The following is a 14,183-nucleotide window of genomic DNA, read 5'->3' as shown; positions in this document are numbered from 1 at the left end:
TTTCCCTTCTAGAAACTTGTTTCCTTTGAGTCATTTTGTAATTGTGATGGATTTATTTTCTTTTGTTTATTCATTTCAAAGAACTCAAGCAACCTTTTTTTCAAGAGTCATGGAAACAAAGATTCATAGTTCTGATGAAAAAGAGTGTTCAACATCTGTCAGAGTCTATATTCCAGCATTTTTAATGGCATATATTTGGCATTCTAAATAAATAAAAAGTTGTTTTATTTCAAGATGACACCTTGAAATTTCTCTGAATTATCAGTGTTCACTCTTAGTATATGAGCCACTCATAAGTAAAATTAAAATGTACAGAAAGATTCAAATTACTGTCAGCCTTATTGGTGTTATCTATCTATCTATCTATCTATTTATTTATTTATTTATGATAACAACACATAGAGTAAGATTTAGTCTCTTAAATTCTTAAGTGCACAATCCAGCACAGATGCTCCTCAATTTAAAATTGGGTCAGATCCTAATTAAACTCATGGCAAGTTGTAAATGCATTTGATAGACCTAGTTGATAGACCATCACATATTATTTGCATAGTACACTGAAGAATATCAGCTGCTCCCCCTTCCAATTGCATATGGCTTGCTGTTGTTGTCCAACATCATGAGAATATTCTATCACATATCACCAACCTGGGAAAAAATCCAAATTCAAAATTCCAACTGAATGCTTTTGTACCATATTAAAGTTGAAAAATACTTAAGTCAAACTGTTGTAAGTTGGAGTCCATCTGTGTGGTTAACTACAGGCATAGTGTTTCACAGCAGGTCTCTGGAATATATACATCTTGCATAACTGAAACTTTATACCCATTGAGCAGCAATTCCTCATTTCCTTTTTCCCTTAGTTCCTGGCAACCACCACTCTACTCTTTGTATTTATGATATTGATTATTTTACATATCTCACGTATGTAGAACTGAGTGGTACTCATCCTTCTGTGACTGGCTTATTTCACTCAGCATAATGAAACCTGCATTACTTATTTAACATTAGGCTGTTTCAAGAAGGGGGAAATATAAATCAAATAAATGATTATGTTATAATATTAGCATATTTAGAGCATAATTTCAGTGACATTTGAGAATGTCCTTGTCTCTGGCAGCCACCATGATTTGTTTTGTCTAACTCTTGAGCTATAGAGTTATTAAGGAAAAGGCATTTTTCCAATAATATTTGTAAATTCAGGACACTGAGTATTTTTTTCTGAAATTCTATGTAAAGATTCAGAATATTTTTATGTAGGTAGATTTACTCATTAATAACAATTTAGAAGACAAAATCAAAGAGAGAACTCTCTCTTCTCTTTTATGAAAAATGCAGGTTTAACATGAGAAAAGGACTAGAAAAAATATAGGCAACAACTCTCTCCCCATGATGAGAATTAGGTCAAGTTTGCTTTTGGCAAATTTTCATTTTTCCTTTGAGTCCCTTAGTAGCAGTTTAAGAATTTTTTGTTGGTAAGCAGTAGAAAAGACCCTAACTTAAATAAAAAAGAATTAATTGGGATATAAACACATAGGATAACATGGAAGTGATACAAGAAACCCCCATGAGAAGGATATGAAAACCCCCAACAAGCTTGGTGGTGACAGGGAAGTGAAAGTGATGTATATATCAGAAACTATGATGGAGAGTTGGCTGTGGAATTGTTCACTGAAGGGGATGGGGCAGCTGTAACTCTTCACCCGCATTTGATTCTGGAAAAGAGATTTCATTGGCCTAGATTGGGTCATAGGCCACCCATTGGCTTGGGGAAGGCAGAAAACCTTGACTGACATACTGAATCATTCAGCTATTACAGTATAGCAAACCACACCAAAATTCAGTGCCTTAAAATTATACACATGTGTTTCCTATTTGTAAATAGGCTTGGAATCAGCTGATACAGACTGGGCCCAGTGGTGTGGCTATGTTTAAAGATGTGGGTCATGTGGGAAAGGTATGTTCCATATACATTCATTTTGGGTCCCAAGTGGAAGGGCAGCAACTCCATGAGAAAGAATCTTCCCAAAGCAAAATGCTGTTTAATATACTTGTATAATACCTAGATTCTCTAGTTAATAAGTTAACTATATTTGACATGTATGGCATTAATCTTCATAAATGTGTTCCTTAGACACGTCTGATTAAATTGCAAAGTTAAAATGCTAGGGGCTGGGGTTGTGGCTCAGTGGTAGATGCTCACCTAGCATGTGCAAGGTCCTGGGATCAATCCTCAGCACCTCATAAAAATAAGTAGATAAAATAAAGGTATTGTTAGCAGCACAATTCACAATAGCTAAACTGTGGAGCCAACCAAGATGCCCTTCAGTGGATGAATGGATAAAAAAGGTGGCATATATACACAATGGAATTTTACTCATCAATAAAAGAGAATAAAATCATGGCATTTGCAGGTAAATGGATGGCATTGGAGAAGAAAAAAATACATGGGGGCAGATTTGAAGCTTTCATTTGCATGGCATCTACTAATACTCCATTGGCAAAGCAATTCATGAGACCAAGCTCCAATGGTGAGCAAGAGCACTCAGCTTTTTGTGAGAATGATGGCAGAATTAACTGGCAAAGAGAATAGACACAGGAATGAATGAAGAAAGGGGACCAGTAATAAAATTGGGGCAATTACACAAGAATCAAAGAGATATTAACCCCAAATATAATTGTAATATTTTTGTCAAATAAAGGATATTTGACACAAGGATGAATTAAGACCTAGAAATACCCAAGTCCTGAAAGGCTTGTTCCCACTTTGTTCTTATAAACCAACTTTGGGTGATTCCTCCCTGGGTACTTTCACATACCAGTAAGCTTTCTAGAGCCAACAACATGATCTTTGTGGCAGGGATGTGAAAAGTACCTTCAGGTATAAGAGTACAAGTCAGATCACAGTTATATAATGTGCCTACTTTTAGGAGGAGCTCTGAAAGTGATTGTAATTTCAGTACATTAGGACAGAAAAATCATATAGGATTGTTCTAGTTATTTATTGTACTAGAACCCCTGAACATCTATGCAGCTCATAAATTAGTCCAAAGCAACAAGTCCAGCTCTTCCATCTTTCTCTGCTGCCCAGTTTAACACTAGCCACTTATAAAGCATTATCCCAATGTATAGCTGTAGTTGTTCCTATTCTACAGGTTCTCGTGCCTGGGAAATACTGATGGAGCTTGAAGGACATAGTACTTTAACAAGTCAAAATATCTCCAAATGTTAGTCTAGGCTGTGGGTACTTTAACAAGTCAAAGGGTCTGCTAGTACAAAACTAGGCTCTAGAGAATATCAAATCATATTTGTAGTTCTACTCCTGAGAATTCTCCTGAGAATTCTAATAAGTGCGCTTCACTGAAGTTCTAATTTCTATTTTTCTTTTGAAACTCCAAAGCCATCCAAGTGATTCCAAGGTTCCAAAAGTATCCAGATTTAGAATTTACCTAGTCCAGAATTTTAAGTATAAAAATATAGATACCTTAAGTTGATGATGATATGATTTCTTTCTACTGCCTCACAGGTGGTTCTTGGGTCAGAACTTGAACTAGTACCTGATCTGTGGTCTCCCAGTCCATTGCTCATTGCTCTACACTCCATCATCTCTTTTGTGTAAAAGTTCAGGAGATATGGTGCAGATCTGCATTTCTGGAGACTCAATACCATCTCTTCCCCATTCTCAGGCACTTTCATTCCCTTCAACCTGAAGTACAAATGGATTTGGATATATTTGCATATTTATATTGACCTAATTGCTCATGGGTTCACTTTGTGGTTTAGTCTTCAGTTACTAGAAAAGTGAGCTAAGGCCATTTTTAAATGAAACTTTTGACTTCTTTTATCTTGTAGGCACAAAGATCCAAGCCAAGGTCACTGTGATAAGGGAGACAGCAGAAGGTCCATGGAAAAATCCCAGAGCCAAATCATCAACCCTCAATGGAATGTGAATTGCAAGCCAAGAACTATTTGTAAAAAAAAAAATGTAGAGGAAAGAAGGACATGGGATGTGAGCACAAGGTGAGAATGCAGAAGGCTCAAACTGGTCCAGGCAGCCCACCTCTGAGCAGGTCATCACACACAGGTTGGCATACAGGATAAGATAGGGCAAGAGGCAGCCCCTCAAAAGGAAGAATGATGGTCTTCAGGAAGGGAAGATATGCTTAAAATTAAACACAAGGGAGGAAAAGGGTGTTTACAGTTTTCTGAGATGAGATTCAAGGCTGAAGTCATAGTTTGGCAGCCAAACCAAAGAAATTTAGTTTCCCTCAGAAAGATTTATGTCTCCTAGGGTTGAGAAATATGTCTGACTGCCAATATTTCATAAAGCAACATAGAAAGAAATACTACCTACTTTAGTGTTTGGCTTGGGAGTTTTCACCTTTGTTTGGCAAGATATTTCTCATTTTGATAGAGGGAGTGAGAACCATTCTTGTCAGTTTCCTATGAAGATCTCAAAACTCATTGCTTAAATTATCTGGTTCCTAATACAGAAATATTTTAAATAGTAAAAATGAATTGATGGAATCTGTAAAACTCATAACCTTTCTGTTCCAAAGTCCTTTGAGATAACCCTAACATCAAAAAGAACTAAAAGAAATGTAACCAAACCCTCTGGGGATTTCATATAGTAGTTGAAAACAACAGAACTCAAGGCAACTCTGCCATTTGTTCTCGAACGACCTTGCAAAATGACTCAACATCACTGGGCCACAGATTCCTTATCTGTGAAGTGCGGTTAATACAGGAATTTACTTCATACAGTTGCAGAGAGGATTAAATGACTTGAGCTTTTAGAACAATGCTTGGAACTCCAAAAGACTAATTGTTATTATTACATATTGTGGAATATCTCAGATATCCCAGTTTCAAATATTCTCTATTGCTATAGTCATATTGTCATGGAAATATCTTAGAAAGATCAATATACTACATTTTTAGATTATCTTTTCCACTTGGAAGTGGCAGAAAATTCCTTTAGGATGTTACATGTCTTTAGTTAGGGCTCAGAAAACATGGTCATGTTTTCATGTCAAACAAAAAAAAAAAAGACAGTGTTATTTAAACAATGGAGAGGAAAATTTCCTCCAATTTCTTGTACCACAAACAATATCAGTTCCACTTTTGTGACTGCCTTAAATTATCATAAACCCTTTGAATACATCTATTCAATTTTACATTTCTGTTTTTCCACCACAGGGCCACTTTCCTCTGGTACACTTGTCTGCTTACACTAGCTTTAGTTTCACCTACAGAAGTCCACACCTTATTGCTGTTTTCCTCCTGCCTTTATCTCCTTGCCTCTCCTATGCCTCTCCCTCTTCTTTTTTTTTTCTTATTTATTTTCCACCAGTCCTCTCTCCTTTTCTTACTCTTAAGTCTATGGGTTACAACTTGTCCTCCACAGTGTTATTCTCTTCTAAGTTCGCCAGTATTAAGCTATATCAGGCACCATCCAGACAGATGCTAATTGCTCTGCTCTGCCTTCTCTTTAATTGTCCTTCCATGCCCTCCATGCCTGTGTCATCCAACTCTTCTGCTATGCTCCACCTCTAGTTCTTGCTCAACTGCCTTCACTGTTACACAGATAAATAATGTAGTTGACAGATGGAGTTTGGCCTTGGGGTAACCAATCTAGGACAGCAACCAGGCTGTCCTCCTGGTTCTTGTATTTGCCATCTGAGTGACCTTGGGCAAGGCCCTTGACCCAGCTACGCATTAGTTCCAACACATGTGCACCTTGTGTTCTGATAATCATGGAGGTGTTAACAGGCTCAAATGAGGCAGTCTAAGTATGTTTAACTTCTGTGTATTCCTGTTTAATTAATATCACTATTGCCCCATCCTTCCTTGGCAGTCCAGATATCCTACTCACTTTCAACCAAAAGGAGTGGTAGTTTCTACATTTAACCCTGTTACCATTCGTATTGGTAATGGTATTATTTACCACTGACCCAATTCAACCCTCACCTCTTCTTTCTTCCATACATACTGTTTTCATCAATATTTTCAAAACACCCAGAGTTGGTCACATATGACAGGCTATTTCTCATCCTATGACTTCTCCTGTGCTGTTATTGCTGCCTTCTATCTGTCTGATGAACATTTATTTCATCCCAGCTCAGATTTCCTTTCCTATTTGAAATCTCTGTGGGTGGCATATGTCTATTTCTGTGCATTTAGTTTTCATTCAAAATTATTTGTATTCATATATAGCACTTCTCCTAGACTTTGAGCTTCTTAAAGGAGGCCTTGATAAGTTAATGTCATAGCACCATACCTGGCACATTCATTATATGGCTCAGAAGCATTTGTTGAATTGAGCTGCAAACTCAAGCTATCTTTTTCTGATTATATGAATGAAGACTTACAATACTTTTGGATTTCTACAACTTAGAATCAAGCTATGGCCAGCTGTAGATCTGAGCTGTCTAATTTGACCATGCTACTCTCTCATGTACCCAGTTTACTGTGCGTAAATGGGGACCATGACAACTCCTAACACTGAATGCTCACTACTTACCAGAACTGTGTATTTGCTCATTTACCTTTTCTCATTTAGGTAATGTATCTATTATGATTCCCATTTTACAAATAAGAAAGTCAAGGATAGAGAACTAATCCTTGCTTCTATTCTCATTGTTCTTTGGTACATTCTTGTTGGACTATTAAGGGCTATATTTTAAGGTAATCAAACATATAATATCAAGTCCTTTGTGAAAAAAGAGTACTCACTGATTTAAGTGCATCTAGAAAAAATAATCTAGTCTAAAAACCCCATGTCCTATAAACCCCTCACAATCTGGCCCCTAATTACCTCCTTGACTCCATCATACATCTTCCACGTTTTTTTACGGCATTCAGGGACATTGACTGAATTAATTTTACTAGACCTAGAAATCCTTTTCCCACAGGGCATTTCCATATGCTGTTCCTTCTGCAGGGAGCACTCTTCCAGCAGATCTTTACATGTCTGGCTGCTTCTTCTCATCCAAGTCTTAATTCAAATGTCATCTCTTTAGAATAGTTATTTTTCTAAAACCCAATCCCATCAGCCTGGCTTTACTACTTTCCATTTTATTATCCTATTTTATTTTCCTGAGCACACTCATTACAGCCTATAATTATTTATTTATTACCTGCCCTATGTATTCTCAGGGAGGATCCCACATATATTCATTAAAGAAATGGACTGTACAAAGTCAACTCAACCAAGAGGGAGAGCACTGGAATTTGAACATGGGACCACCTATCAAGGCCATGTTCTTAAATGTGTCCTTTCCCTATCTCAGCCATACAGTTACTGGGATAAAACAGAATCTAATAGGGAGGCACAGTTTGTAAAGTCCAAGAGTTATGCCAATATGAAATTGCAGAGTTTTGCCACCCTGTCCTTTACTATCCTCTGCTGGATGCCACCATACATCCAGGCTGCTATTCTCAGGAGGCAGTAAGCCCTTACCAATGTTAAGAAAGAAAGGCTTTTGGCTACAATCAATCTTTCTACTGGCATTTCTTTAAAACTTACTGATGATGTCTGTGAGAAAAACTCTTCAAGGACACTAAGGGAAAATCTCCTAATCCTTCTTCATTGGCAAATTAAACACATTCTATTTCAATATAAAATTTGGACCTCTATTCAAGCCCCAACTATACCCACACAGGTCTTAGAGTGGCAAAACCCAAATTAGAGTGAGAAGAAACTGTAAGGAGGCTTAAATCTTAAGGTCATCTCTTCCACTATAGGTCAGAAAGAAAATTGAGGCATAGAGGTAAGTTCACCTGAAATCAACAAGCTAATCACACAGCTAGTTAATGACAAAGCCAGACTGAAAACTCAGGTGCTTCTTTCCTCAAATGTGTTAAATTCACTTTAAAAAAGAAAAATTTTTGATAAAATATCATTATATAAATTTCCAATGGTGATTATGGGGAAATTAAAATATATATGTTTACATCCAACTAAAAGTAAATGCTTATTCTATGGTGTGTATATATAGTAGCAATCCAAATACATTATTTTTATATTTGTAAAATTCCCCAAATTTCATAGGCAAATAGTTTGCTTGGATATGAGTAGCACATGTTTAGACCTTTTCACTAGATTCCTTTGAACTATTTTTAAGGGAATTTTTAAAATACCTTTATTTTGTTTATTTATTTTTATGTGGTGCTGTGGATCAAACCCAGTGCCTCACACGTGCAAGGCAAGCGCTGTTCTACTGAGCCACAACCCCATCCCTGCTTTGAACTTTTAAGTTATAACCATCATCATTTGAGGAATTGCTAAGATTAGAAATCTCTAAAACAATTAGCTTGATTTAGTCATTTAAAATGTGTTGGTAAATCAAACATTAATGTAGACAATAATATGTACCAGTTTTATTGTCATTGAAAATAAATTTTAAAAGTCTCTAGAACAACCCAATACTTAGATATTAGAATAATTATACTGCATTCCAAGCAAAACATATAATACGTTTTTTTTCAATCTATTAATTACAAAAGCTAACATATATTTTTAAGTTCTATTGTGGGAAATAGGCTGCAGCTTCATCATGCATTGAGCCTCTGAGCTCTGCCTTGCTGGTGTCTTGTGTGTGAGGATGAAAACTGAAATGAAGATGAGATATGGTCAAAGCACAATCTTACTCTTTACAGATACAACTGTTTTAGAAACTAGATGATAGAAATTGAAAACAAGATTTGTAATGTTTTACTTATCTGAATGTCTAAATAATTTACTTTTTCTTTAAAATCACTTTTCTTTTGTTTAAAGAAAACAAATTCTTTTTTTTAATTTTTCATTTTTTTTATTGGTTGTTCACAACATTACAAAGCTCTTGACATATCATATTTCATACATTAGATTGAAGTGGGATATAAACTCCCAATTTTACCCCAAATGATTCTGCAAGAAAACAAATTCTTGTTCATACAGAAAATATAATGAATGGTGGAGACTGAAAAGGAGGAAGACACAATTCCTTGACCTTTTGTTAGTTTGTGCATATTAATTATACAGAATGGTGTATATATTCATACATGCCAACAACATAGCTTGATCAAATTCCTTTCCCATCACTCCCCTTTCCCTTCCTCCCTGCTCTCCTGACATCATTTTCTCTGTTTCCCTTTTACACTTTTGACACCAGTACTCCTCTTTTTTCCCTTTCTTTAGCTTACACACACAAAAGAAAACACGTAATACCTGTCTTTCTGAATCTGTATTATTTTACTTAACATGTTTTTTCCCTCTTCTATCCATTTTTCTGCAAATGACATATTTTTGTTTTTATTTATGCCTGAATGAATCTCCATTATGTCTTTACAACACATTTTTCTTTATTCATTCATCTGTCAATGGACACCTAGACTGATTTCATAACTTGGTTATTATAAATTGTGTTACAATAAACAGGAATATGCAGGTGTTGCTAACCTATGCTGACTTTAATTCTTTCTGATAAATTCCAAAGAGTTGGATCATATAATAGCTCTATTTTTAGTGTTTGGAGGAAATGTCATACTGTGGTTATACTAATTTATATTCCTACCTATATATTCTATAAATTTATATACTTACCTAAATTTTTCTCTGCTCCTTGCCAGCATTTCTTGTTATTTATGATCCTGATAATTTGATTCCTTTAGATGTTCTTCCAAGCTGTTTCTTCTGGCACAGGTATATGTACCTATTAGCCTATGCACACTCACTGTACTTTCTACAGGTAGTCAAGAGAAAATTTTGAAATTTGAACCTCCTCAAACTCCTATTTAAAAAAATAAAAACTTTTAAACTTCTCCCTATCATTTTTAGTCAATGGGCCTAGTTGCTTCCCTTATAGGAAGCAGACTATTATATTTGAATCATAGATCATTACTATTAGTAACACATAATGCCATTTGGAGCATACTTGCATTCAAGAAAGTTTCCATGTTAACAGTGTCTACTTGAATTTTTCCAGAGAACATTTGTCATTCCATTCAACAGCAGGCCTATGGGTCATCATTTAACCAAAACTACTGCAATGATTGCTATTTCTATGGAAAATTATAAAGCTACCGCAGTAACAAAGCCAAAATTGCCAAGTCTAAGTAGGCACTGGTTTTGTTAAAGTATTGGGTATGAATAAATTACTATATCCTTAAATTTGGAGTAAATTGAAGAAAAGGAATCATTCTTTAGTGAGAATCACATTTCTTAATTTTCCCTTCCTCTATTTTATTTTCACAAAAACTATATAATGAAAATTCATAAAAGATACATACAGAGAACACCTAATTTGGATTCCTGCATTCTAAAGAAATTTTCTTCTGGTGTTGAGGTTTCTAATACACATTTTTTTTAATATTCAAGAGGGAAAAAAGATTGAAACACATTAAATATAATTTTTATGCCTCATCATGATTTCATGTATACCATTCTATGAAAAAAAATATCAAGATGATAATTTCTGAAATATTCAACACAAATATATGAACAAGGACTTACTGAGAGGTAGGCTTTCATGGAAATAACTGTTTTTCTGGAAAAAAGGACTCTTTTGAGTTTGAAACTCTATAAATTATACTTTGATTTATGTAATTCCATGTGTCTCTAATAGACATAAGGTGTAATGTGTTTCTAACTATAGAGATGGCAGCTCAGAGATTAATTGGATATGCATTTCAGAGGAAGTAAACACAGTTCCTTAATGGCAATAGAGTTTGGTCATACTCTGCAAGTGTGGTGAGTAGTATGCAGTACTCTGTTAACAAAGACAGTTTTAGCCTATGGATTTATTTTCTTTTCTACTGACTTTTTTTTTTATAAAAGTGAACTCAACTTTTAAGTTAGAAAGTTATTTTCTCAAATACTGATATAAAAAAGGGTGCAAATTGGTGCCCTCTAGGAAAGAATGTAGCCCACATTTATGTTAATTAAATGTTTGGTGATATATGATAGAAACTAGATTTTGTCACAGCAAAATACATTTTCTGTTTGTAAATAAAACATGAAAGATTCTGCTGCTATCTCACATTGGCAATGAAATGGAAGTTTTAAATTTGTGGCCTCTCTTTATGAGTGGTGAAAGACAACATGAATGGGTAGATTTTGGAGGCACTAACCCACTCTGAAATGATCTGAGTATGTTGACAGAGCCTCACTAACTCACTTCCCTGAGACCAGCAATCAACAAGACTTCCTGTGGAGCATGTTTAACCACCAGAAGAAAGGATTTGTTTCTGGCAGGGAAGCATCCTAAAAAATTTCTTGTCCAAGTTTAAATATAGTTCTTTACGACTTAAGGCCATGCTGCTAAAATTTGGTCCTTGTGAATTTCCTTAGAGCAGTAAGGAAACTGTCTCTATCATATTGAGAATGGGAGTACTTTTATTTGAACTACAGAGTCAAAGCTGGATAAATAGATTCAACCTTATCCAAGTCTTGGGCAGCAAGAGAATCAAGCTGATCAGAGGGTAGGGACCTTCAGTTCAGCTAAATTGAAGATGTATTTGTCAGGAACATTATTCACTCGAACCAGAGGTTAGATCCAGGGTGAACAGCAAAATCAGGGTAAAGAAGCAAGAACTATGGCATTAAACAAAGGACTAAACACTTAAAATCAGCACAGAAGAAAAAGAAAGATGGAAGCATTGTTGTACAGTGGATAAGAGTCAAACAGAACTGAATTCAAATCCCAGGACTGCCTCTCTTTGACTGTGAGACATTGGACAATTGTGATTATATTATTTGTTTAATTACTAGCTTCTCTTCTGGGTCATCCCTTCAGAACTCTTCCATGGAAGGAGTTCCAGCCACACTCATTGATGTCAGGTTTGGTCATGTGACTTGCTTGGACAGAAGAATGTGAGCAGGCATAATAAAAATCTCATCCCAAAAGAGAATTTAATATTTACTGCACAATTGTTTTCATTGTTCTTTTCTCTCTGCAGCGAGAAGGGATATTTTAAATGAGTCAGGCTCCTTCAGCCTGAATCTTAGGATAAAGAGGACTTGTAAGGGAAACCACAGCCAAAACACAGACCTGTGGCTAATATTTATCCCAAGTTCTTTACTACTGAATTTGGGATTATTATAACCAGCTTAATCTGCCCCAAAGTGACTAATGTAGAAAAAAGTTATATAAAACTCTCGATGCACTCAAGTTCCTCATCAGTAAAATCAGGAGAGAATTCTTATGAGGAGAATATGGGGTATTTGGACATTTGGTGTCTTCTCAGCAGCATCCCACAGGTACCAGTCATTCCTATTATCGTAGGGACCCACGCTGGGAATCCTTGGAACAAAGGATCAGGAAGCCAGGAAAAGGACTAAGCAGGAATGAATGAAAACCACCAGGCCAAGGGTTTTGGTTGGGATTTGGTTGGAAGCATAACTGACTGACTCTGGAGGTGGAGTAGAAGGATACAGAAGCAGACACTTGGTTCTAGTGATACTTGGTAATGAGCTAACTACCTTTTGAGTCACATGTTTTTAATGGTTCCAATGAAGACTAAAATCAAATGAGAGCATAGTTAAATCCAGGCTTTCTAGTGGGGACAAATATGTAGATGGGATATTAGGAATTACTGACATGAATTTATATGAGGGAAAATTTTTGAGAATGAACTTTTTTGTTTGCTGCCAAACACGGTTTTCAACCTTTAGCATTGTCTGAATGCATTATGTTTATGTCTAAAATTCTTGATGGTAAAATTCTCTTTTTGATTGTGTTATAGTTTTTATAAAAGCTATATCAATTTATCCCAAATTATTTTTTTAAAAAGAAAATGGCCTATTTACTCTAAATAAAATTTAAATCTATTACGCAGAGAGTTATGTATTTAAAATGATATAGTTGGATTTAATGATAGTGGTGAACAAATTAAGGTTGCTGCTGCTGATGCATTAACCATGTGAATTTCTTTCCATAGATTGCTTAGGGGGGAAATTGATCCATTACTTGCCCTAGATACAGAACATAAGTGAGGCTCAACTGGGTCTAATGCGTTTTATTAGGTAGGACACAGCCCACCAATAGAATGGTTTTGTGGAGCCAGAGGCTACATACCAGGAGTCCAATAATCCATTGAAACTGTTTCAGTGATTTTCAATACTGACCTCATATTGGAATAACCTGAGGCAATTAAACCTGATATTTGGTCTTTACTCCCAACTAATTAAAAAATAAAGATAAAAAGCCTCTGGGAATGATGGCTAGCAATTACAATGAAAAAATAAATAAGACTTAACAGGTGATTCTAGTGTGCAGACAGAATTGAGGACTATTGAGTAAGAGATGAAGTAGGTAGTTGAAGGTCTGGGATAAACAGGAATAGAGAGAGTGAGGCTTCTCGCCAGTACTTCTCAAACTTCAGCATGCATAAGAATCACCTGAGGGTTTTGTCAAAATGTAGATTCTGATTTAGTAGGACTGAGATGGAAACTGAAAATCTGCTTTTCTAACAAGTTCTCAAGTGATGTGATTCCGTTACCTGGGCCACCCACATGGAAATTTGAACAAATTCCTAGTGAATTTCAGGCTACTAATAATATCTGAGTAGATACCTTCCAGATAGTATGGGCAAGCCAGAGTTACTTAAGAAGACCAGAACAGAAGTGGATAAAATAAAGATGGCAAAAACCAACAGAAAGACCGTTTATCATGTCTTGAATTTATTCTAGGAGTTTTGTCAGAAGACAAAGAAGTGAAGTCAGATTGCCTTGTATCAGATGATACACATGGATCTGGAAATTAAATAGGAAGATATGAACCTTCCAATGTAGTAAAAGGTAGGTGCTTAAAAAGACTATTTTCTCTAAAGTAGAGTGAATGTCTAAAGATCATAGTTCTGATAGACAGCAATGGTAGGAATCAATTCAGAAAATAAATTTTAAATGGTTTTAAATGGTATTTCCAAAATTCCTGATAATGTTTTATTTAGTTTCTAGACAACATAATGAAGTATACCAGGTCACATAGTCATAGTATTATTTCCTTTTTAACTTTATTTCAATCCTGATTAACTTCAGGAAGGAAAAAAACCTATAGCGTGAGCTTTAGTTTGAGTTGTATGTCTTTAGTAATTCCATAACACCTGCTAATTTCTCACTTTAATAAAAAGGGAACTCTCATCATATTCAAAACTCTAACAGGCAAAACGAAAAAATATTTTGTTACAATTTTTATTAGTCA

At 35.5% G+C, this 14,183-nt stretch overlaps 1 long non-coding RNA gene across 3 annotated transcripts in view; it reads left to right on the top strand.

Moving 5' to 3' along the window:
* Nucleotides 1-14,183, top strand: part of LOC144376874 (uncharacterized) — a 256,260-nt gene that overhangs the window by 212,415 nt on the left and 29,662 nt on the right. For all 3 annotated transcript variants that reach the window (XR_013437246.1, XR_013437245.1, XR_013437244.1), the window contains exons 2-3: nucleotides 3,853-4,020; nucleotides 13,673-13,780. This is a non-coding gene — a long non-coding RNA (uncharacterized LOC144376874). The remainder of the gene's footprint in view (nucleotides 1-3,852; nucleotides 4,021-13,672; nucleotides 13,781-14,183) is intronic.

The sequence above is a fragment of the Ictidomys tridecemlineatus genome, chromosome 4 (assembly GCF_052094955.1).
Source record: "Ictidomys tridecemlineatus isolate mIctTri1 chromosome 4, mIctTri1.hap1, whole genome shotgun sequence".
Lineage (NCBI taxonomy): Eukaryota > Metazoa > Chordata > Mammalia > Rodentia > Sciuridae > Ictidomys > Ictidomys tridecemlineatus.
Note: the sequence above shows the minus strand (reverse complement) of the source record. Positions and strands in the feature narration are given on the sequence as shown.